Below are 9320 nucleotides of genomic sequence, written 5' to 3'. Positions count from 1 at the left end.
TCTTATGCTTTGAAGAATTTTTTTATAGACCCACTTCCCGGGTAGCACCCTCCCATAGCCTCCCTCCCCCCACTAGAGCCCTTATCCTCTGATATCCCTGCTACTGTCTGTTGTGTTGTCGGCACCACCAGCCATTCCCCACTACTTGCCCTTCTGGTGAATCTAGTCAGCCTACCTAGAGGTCTTTGTTTTAGGAGGGTCAGCTGTTCCTCATCTAGTGGTAATCAGTTGTCAATATTCCTTTGGATAAGATTGGGGTCTGCTGTTCAATTTCCCCATTCTATGCTGGGTTACTATCTGGGAATCCCATTTTAGGTTTTTAACAGAATGTCTCACTAAGGCTGGTCTTCAGCTCACTCTGTAGCTCAGGCGGGCCTTGAACTTGTGATCCTCCTGCCTCAGCCTCCAGAGTAGCTGGGATGACAAGTCAATGCCACTGGGCCTCAGTGATCACTTGGTATTCTTAAATAGTATGTTTCACTTCTAATCTACATTGAAAGCTAGGTTGTGTCACCTTGACACAACCTAGAGTCATCTGGGAAGGGAATCTCAATGACCGATTACCTAGATCAGATATGTCTGTGGGGGATTGTCTTATGTTAATTGATGGAGGGAAACCCAGCCCACTTTGGGTGGCACCATTCCTTAGGATTGGATCCTGAATTAAGTAAGAGTAAAGAAATCTATCTGAGCATTAAGCACACATGCATTCATTTCTCTCTGCTCTTGACTGTGGATACAGTGTGGCCAACTGCTTCAAATTCTTGCTGTTTTGACTTTCCTATTATGATGGACTGTAACCTGAAATTGTAAGCTAAAATAAACACCATCTCCCCCCACCCAGTTATTTTTTGTCAGGGTATTTTTTTATCATAGCAAAATAAATGACGCTAGAAAAGATGAGCTCTACTTATGTTCTTAGTAAAGACTATCTAAAGAAATTCTTTGGAAATACAGTAATTCAGAAAAATAGCATTGTACTACCAAATGATCAAGTGATGGAAGAATTAGAATAAGTATATTGTAATGCATCATTGAGCTTATAAGGAAAAAGGAAAATACTCAAGGGCAAAAAAATGTTTTTAACATCAAACTTCTAAGGAAACATTGAAGTTAGGTTGGCTTGGGAAAATGCTGACTCAAAGAATATAGAATCATGGAGATTAATAGCCAAACCTGAGGGAATAGGCAACTGGACTTGGCATACATACAAAACAGGAGAGAACCTAAGAATTCTGTGTATAACACACTTTCCTGAGGGTTATATTTAAGTGAAAGAAAAGGCCAAGAAGTAAAAGGAAATAAAGATATTAGCAACATACCCTCTGGGTTATATTTATTACAGTTCTCTCTCTCTGGAACACACGGAATATTTACCAAAATAACTATGCACTTGCATACAAAAAGTTCTCAAAATATTTTCAAGATTCAGGTATCATGCGAATTCTCTTACCTGAGGCAATTAAGATACATTCAATTCTATAATTTACTTTATAGCATGACGGGACTCAGTGGTAGAGCTCTTGGCCTAGAATCCCCCAGTGAGAGGATGAGGGGATGGCTCAGTGGTAGAGTACCTGCCTAGAATCTCTTAGTGAGGGGCTGGGGTATGACTTACTGGTAGACTACCTGCCTAGAATCCCCCAGTAAGGGGCTCAGTGGTAAAGCACCTGCCTAGAATTCATCAGTGAAGGGCTAGGGGTGAGGCTCAGTGGTAGAGCACCTTCCTATAATCCCCCAGTGAGGGGCTGGGGGTGTGGTTCAGTGGTAAAGTATCTGCCTAGCATGCATGAGGCACTAGGTTGAATCCCCAGTACCACCATGTGTACATGCATGAATACATACAAGCATACATGTATACATATCTACATAAATGCCATAACCTTGTACTTGATCCCAGGAGCTCACTCTTCTGTGTATTCCTTTGACAGGAAGGTTTTTAGGATACCTCCTCTGTAGTATTATTGTGTTTCTGGTTGCTGCATCACCCTTCCCTCCTCAAATTAGCTTCACCCGAAAATCGACCTCAGAGGAAAGCTGCTCCTTTATCTCCTCGTTTATCCTATTTGGAAATACTGACCTGAAAGAGTTCTGCATTTCAGTTCATACTGGGGAATTCCCCAGACCTGCTCTCCACACTAAGGCGAGGTCCAAATATCACATCATTCTCACTTTCTTTTAACACTTGAACTCCCCAGAATTCAGCAATCAATCAGTGTCTTCCCTAAATGCAGGTCTGAATGAGTTTGTTTCATTATTTAGGCAAACATGCAAAGCAAGAGGCCTCATCACGGAGCCTTGTATGTGTGAACATGCAGTATATGTGTGTGCATGTTCCCGTGAATGTGTGCAGGCGTGTGTACCTGTTCTTGTGAGTGTACAGGGGTGTGCACATGAAGTCATAGTCACCCTTGGCTGTCTTCCTGTATCACTCCCCACCTTATGGTTCTTATATAGGGTCTCTCACTAAACCTGGAGCTCACAGCTGTGGCAGGCCTAGCTTACCCAAAAGTGTCACACACCCTTCTGTTTTCATCTCCCCAGCATTAAGATTACAGGCACATGTCACCATGCTCGGTTTTTCATCTGTGTGCTGAGAATCTGAACTCAAGTCCTCATGCTTATGAGCCATCTCTCCAACCCTACTTAGTTCTCATCTGTGCCCCATCCCAACTCCCCTCCTAGAGTCAGCCTGCCTTTAGATAAGCAGTCTTATTCCCCTCAGCCATTTGCAGTCTCTGCACATCTTCCTCACCTTCCATTCTTCCCAGAGGTCTTTCCGGGCCTAGAAGATTGGAAACTATTTTTAAACTGATCCCATTTCTCCCTGAATTGATGGATCCCACAACAGAAGCATTTTCTATTCATGTAACAGATCTGAAAATTCCTTCTCACTCTCTGCTTTTTGAAGCTCAAATGAGAAGACTCTAAGTCCTAGCAAGAGGAAATAGATTGTTTATTACTGCTATCAACTTCTGTTCTAGTTTGCTTTCCACTGCTGTGATAAACACCATGAGCAAGCAACTTGGGGAAGAAAGGGTTTATTTCATCTTATACTTACAAGTCACAATCTAACACTGAGGGAATCAGGGCAGGAACCTGGATGCAGGAACTAAAGCAGAGATCATGGAGGAATGCTGCTTACTGGCTTGCTTCCCGTGACTTTCTCAGTTACCGTTCTTACATAGCCCGGATCCACCTACTCAGGGATGGCACCACCCACAGTGAACTGGGTCCTCCTACATTAATTAAAAATCAAGAAACTGTCCCACAGACATGACCACAGGCCAATCTGATGGAGGAAATTTCTCAGTTGAGGTTCCCTCTTCCCAGGTGACTCTAGTTTGTGTCAAGTTGATAAAACCTAATCAGTACAACTTCCTTTCTTAGACTCTTGCTTCTAGAAAATTCCAAGTTGCTCCCCTGACTCAATATGAGAAAATTACACACTATTTGCACACAGAGCCCCTATCTAGAGACTGCTAAATCTGTTCCTAGATAAATTCCACCAACTCTCAATTCCTTACCCATCATCTAAGTATTTCTAAGGCATATGTCTTGTGAATGTGCAAAATGGAAACAGAACAATGAAATAAAATTTGAATCTGCTAATACCTACACTGTCCCAAATGCTAATGAGACTTTTATGCAAGAAGTCTCTCTGTTTTGAAATTATGTCTCTGTGTGTGCATGTTTGTAGGTGCACGTGGAGGCCTGAGGTCAATCTTAACCGTCTTCCTCAAGAATCTGTCCTGAGGAAATACTTCTTTTCTTTTCTTTTCTTTTTGTCTTTTTGAGTCAGGGTCTCCCTGTAGCCCAGCTGTCCTGGAACTCACTATGTAGACCAGGCTGGCCTTGAACTCAAGAGATCCGCCTGCCTCTACCTCCCAAGTGCTGGGATTAAAGGCATGCGCCACCACGCCCCACTTACACTTTCTTTTTGAGAGTGTGTCTCCTTGGACCCAGACTTGCCAGTTATGCTAAGCTAGGTAGTCAGCAAGCCCCGGAAAGTCACCTATCTGTCTCAGTTGTGCTGGGATTCAGGCAAGCGTGTCCCACCAGAACTGGCCTATTTTTTTTTTTCCACATGGGTTCTGGGGATAGAACTCAGGTCTTCATTCTTGCAAGGAAGGCAGTTTACCAAGTGAGCCATCTCCCCAGCCTTGAAGTTAGCTTTCTTAAGTTCAAAAGTGAGCCCAGTGTGATGGTACACAGCTCTAATCCCAGAATTAGGGAGGGACAGGCAGGTCTCTGTGAGATTTAGGCCAGACTAGTCAACACAGTGAGTTCCAGCCCAACTGAAGCTACAGGGAGACTCTGTCTCAAAAACAAAACAAAACGAAACAAAAAGGACTGGAATAAAATGGGGGAGAATAATAGCAGGGCCCAGACGAAGGGCATTCTCTCTCTCTCTCTCTCTCTCTCTCTCTCTCTCTCTCTCTCTCTCCTACAAAACTTCTTAACAATGCAGGAGGCTAAACAAAACACATCTGTGCACAAACTGATCTCCATACGATTTTAAGTATCATAAAGATAATTTGTGATACCTTTACAATGACAAATGATCAGTGCCAAACTTCTGACCAGTACTGACTGTGAATACCATTGCCCAGCTTTTCTGCAAGGCTTGTGTACTCTGTAGCTGACAATTTGAGTTCAAGTTCCTATATAGCCAACTAAGGTAGTGATCTGGCTGAACCCCACACAGGCTTCAAAGAAATTCCTAGTCTCTTTTCTTTTGAAGTCTGCCTGAGTTTTGATAAGAAACCCTTACTCTCCAGCCCAATGTTCAGAAGTGGTTGGCTCATAAGGGCTATGATGGTTAGTTTTAACAATTAACTTGCCACAACCCAGAGTCACCAGAGAAGCAAGTCTCAGTTGAAGAATTATCCAAATCAGGTTGGTCTCTGTGCATGTCTGTGGGGGTTCGTCTTGATTGCTAATTGACCCAGCTCACTGTGGACAGCACCATTCTCTATGCTAGGCTCTGAAATATATAAGAGAGAGAAAGCCAGTTGAGGAGAAGCAGCAATCAAGCAGGGATCCATTGGCTTATTTTCTCTCTGTTCATGATATAATGATGCTTTAAGTTCCTGCCTTGACAGCTCCACAATAATGAGCTGTAACCTGGGATTGTGAGGCAAACAAACCCCGCTCATGCTTGGCTTCAACTGAACTTGACACACCTGGGAAGAGGGAACCTCAGTTGGGGAATTTCCTCTATCAGACTGGCCTGTGGCCTTGTCTGTGAGCTATTTTCTTGATGGTTGAGTGATATGGAAGGGCCCAGGGCTCAAATACCAACTGACCCCTGGGCAGTTGGTCCAGGGCTGTATAAGAAAGTGAGCTGAGCACAAGTCAGAGGTGCAAGCCTGTAAGCAGCGTTCCTCCATATTAGTTCCTGCCTCCAGGTTCCTGCCCTGCTTGAGTTCCTGCCTTGGTTTCCCTCAATAATGGGCTGTGATGCAAATGGTTAAGCCAATAATCCCTTTCCTCCCCAAATTCGTTTTGGTCAGTGTTTTATCACAGCAATGCAGCAAACAAACTAAAACAACGCCTTTCATCCCTCAGTTGCTCTTGGTCAGGATATTTTATTACAGCAAAGAAACTAAGACAAAGGCTCTGACCTAATCGATGCAGTAATCCATGGATGGATTCATAATTGAATAAACTATTAGGAAGTGAAGGAAACTAGGAGAAACAGGGCCCAATTGACAGAGGTATATCAATGGGAGTGCAGTGGTTCGAATGAGAAATGTCCTCCATAGGCTCAAGTATCTGAACCTTGGTCCCCAGTTGATGGCACTGTTTGGGGAAGTTATGAAACTTTTAGGAGGTGGGGACTTGGCTGGAGAAAATATGTCATTGTGGGCAGGCTTTGAGAGCTTATAGCCCGGCCTTACTTCCATTGTGCTCTCTGCTTTGTGGTTGTAGTTGGAGATGTGTCTCTCATCTTCCTCCTCCTGAAGCCATGCCTACTGCTTGCAGCTGTGCCTCCTCACCCAAATAACCTCTTTCTTCAGTAAGCTGACTTTGATCATGGTGTTTTGACACAAACAGAAAAGTAACTAGTTAAGGGGCTATGCCCTGGAAAGTTCCAGAGAAGCCTCCCACTGCTCTCTCCCTCCTGGCTATGAGGTATGCAGCCTCTTCCACCTCACAGCCCCACTGTCATGATAATCTCCCTGAGCCCAGGCAAGATAGTTTCTGCTTTCCTTTGAAGCTTCACAAACCAGGCCTCCATTTTCCTCAACTTTTTCAGCATAACTGTTCCAAGCTCCACAGCAACGAACTCTGAGCACGCAATGGCTTTGCCAGCCCAAAGTTCCAAGCACTTCCACAATCTTCCAAAGTCAAATCTGTCACAGCAGTACCCCAGTCTCAGTACCAATTACTGTATTAGTTACTTTTCTGTTGCTGTGATAGAAACACTGACCAAAGTAACTCATAGAAGGAAGAGTTTATTTGAGTTTACGGTTCCAAGGGGCAGGAGTCTATCATGGTGGGGAGGCATGGTGGCAGGAGGTGGCTGGAGCAGAAGCAAAAGCTAAGCTCTCACATCTTCAAGCAGGCACAGGAAGCAAGAGAGCAACTCAAGATCCAGCAAGGCTTAAGAACTCTCTAAGCCTGCCCCCAGTAACATGCTTCCTCCAGGATAGCCACACCTTCTAAGACCTCCTGAAACCTCATCACCAACTGGGGACAAAAGATCCATATACTTGGAGCTTATGGTGGACATTTTCATTCAAACCACCACACTAATGCAAAAACTTCATGTTTGATAATAATGCCAGGCAAGGTCACACTCTCTCTCTTGGTGTCAGGCACATCACACAGCTGACTCTCAGTCAACAGGCCTTGTCACACATGGTGCTGTGAACCTGTCCACCTGCCATGAGCAGAGACTTACATTTATTCCAAAAGACTGATTAAACTTGACCTCCATATCATCTTGTTTATATCTTTCATGACACTGATTTTTTTTTGATCATCCAACATGTTCAATAGGCTTGAAACTTCAGTGGTCCACTGATGTTGTAAACTTCCCTATAAATAAATCCACAGAAATCACAGTTTAAAGGCGGGAGATGTCAAAAGCCAAAATTGAAGCTCAAAGCATGTTGCTGGAGACTTCCCCCAAGATTACCTTTTCTGTTCAATCATTCCCTTTCAAAAGAGAGCTGTTTAATCAGGAACTATTCCATTCCATTGTCCCTTTTCCTGCCAAAGCTGTGTTGATTTTCCACATCATGAATGAAGCTAGTCACAAAAAAACTGGTTCATGGCAAAGCTTCCTTGGCTGGAGTGTCTGCAGCTTTCTTTCCAGGTGCTGGAACATATGCCAGCCCTCAACCCTCCAGAAGGGTATTCTTGTTGCTGTTGGTGTGTAGAGGGCTGTTTTGTTTTGTGTATGGGTGTGTGTGTTGTTGTATGTGTATGTGAGGGGGAATACTTGTTAGTGTGGGTGTGTATACATGGGTGCTTGCATATGCGGAGGATCCAGGTTTACATTTTATGTCAGGTGTCTTTCCTCAATTACTCTCTACCTTTATTTTTTAATGTTTTTATTTTTTAATCAGTATATAATGTGTTAGATATCATGCTGGTGTTTTTGAACAATGTTTTTGTGGTACATGCCTCCCTCTTCCTGATACTCTCTATTCTCTCTTTTTAGCCTCCCCATTCCGATTCTTTGTGCCCAACCCCTCTGTCCCATCCTTTCTCATCACCTAATATTACTCTACTGTGGTGGTGTGAATGAGAATGTCCCCCATAGGCTCCAAGTATTTGAACATTTTGTCCCCCAGTTGGTGGTGGTGTTTTGGGAGGTCTTAGAAGGGGTGGTCACACTGGAGGAAGCATGTGACTGGGAGCAGACTTAGAGAGTTCTTAAGCCTTGCTGGATCTCGAGTTGTTTTCTTACTTCCTGTGCCTGCTTGAAGATTTGAGTGCTCTGCTTTCTGCTTCTGCTCCAGCTATATCCTGCCACCATGCCTCCCTGCCATGATGAACTGTAATTCTCCTGGAACTGTAAGCTCAAATAAACTCTTTCTTCTAGAAGTTGCTTTGGTCAGTGTTTCTATCAGAGCAACAGAAAAGTAACTAATACACCTACCATCCTCTCACCTGCCTAGATGTCTGTTAGTTTTAATTGTCAACTTGACACAAACCTAGATTTACCTGGAAAGAAAGAATAACATTCTCCATCAGACTGGCCTGTGGCCATAATTGTAGGGTATTGTCTTAATTGCTAATTGATGTAAGAGGGTCCAATCCACTGTGGTGGTACCATCCCTAGGCTGGAGGGCCTGGGCTGCATAGAAAAGGTAGTGAAGCAAGCCAGGGGAAGCAAGCCAGTAAAGCAGCATTCCTCCATGGTCTCTGCTTTAGTTCCTGCCTCTAGGATCCTGCCTTGAGTTCCTGTCTTGGCTTTGATGATGGCCTGTAACCTGTAAGTTAAAAAAACCCTTTGTCCCCAAGTTGGCTTTGGATCAGTGTTTTATCACAGCCACAGAAAGCAAACTAGGACAATGTCCATTAACAGATAAACAGTAATGGAAATGTGGTCCATATACACAATGAAATATTATTCAACTATAAAGAATAATGAAATCAAGAATCTACAGGAAAATGGATGAATCTGGAAAGTATAATATTAAGAGAGGTGACCCAAACTCAGAAAGACAAAAATTGCACATTCTGCCTCATATGCAGATTCTAACCTATAACATACACATGTAAAGAGATGTGCGTCTGAGTAGTCTCCATCTTTATTTTTTTTAATATTTTATTTACTATTGTTATTTTATGTGTATGAGTGTATTGCCTGCATATATGTAAGTGAACCTGGGTCATGCAATGCCCACAGAAGTCTGAAGAGGGCATCAGATCCCTTGGAACTGGAGTTATGGATGGATGGTTGTTAGCTCCTATGTGGGTGCTGGGAATTGAAGCCAGATCCTCTGCAAAAGCAGCCAGTGCTCTTCACTGCTGAACCATCTCTCCAGCTCCTCCTTTATTTACTTTTTTTAAAAAAAATATATTTTATTATTTTTTTTTCTCTTTTTTTATTTTAAATTTTTTTTTACAATTAAAGTTACAGTTTTAACAATATGCAAAATATTACACTAATTCAGATTTTTTGGCATAATGATTACAGATTTGATAAATACATTTTATATCTCATAATAGCGATGAGGATTATACAAAAGCTATTAAAACAATTATGAGAATAAATTCTATCGTCACTTAAATATCTAAAGCTATTTTCCTTTGCGTTCTTCCAGAATGATTTGTTCTTATTCTTTACCTTAATTTGA

The sequence above is a fragment of the Nannospalax galili genome, unplaced genomic scaffold (genome assembly GCF_000622305.1).
Source record: "Nannospalax galili isolate Female #2095 unplaced genomic scaffold, S.galili_v1.0 scaffold444, whole genome shotgun sequence".
NCBI lineage: Eukaryota > Metazoa > Chordata > Mammalia > Rodentia > Spalacidae > Nannospalax > Nannospalax galili.
Note: the sequence above shows the minus strand (reverse complement) of the source record.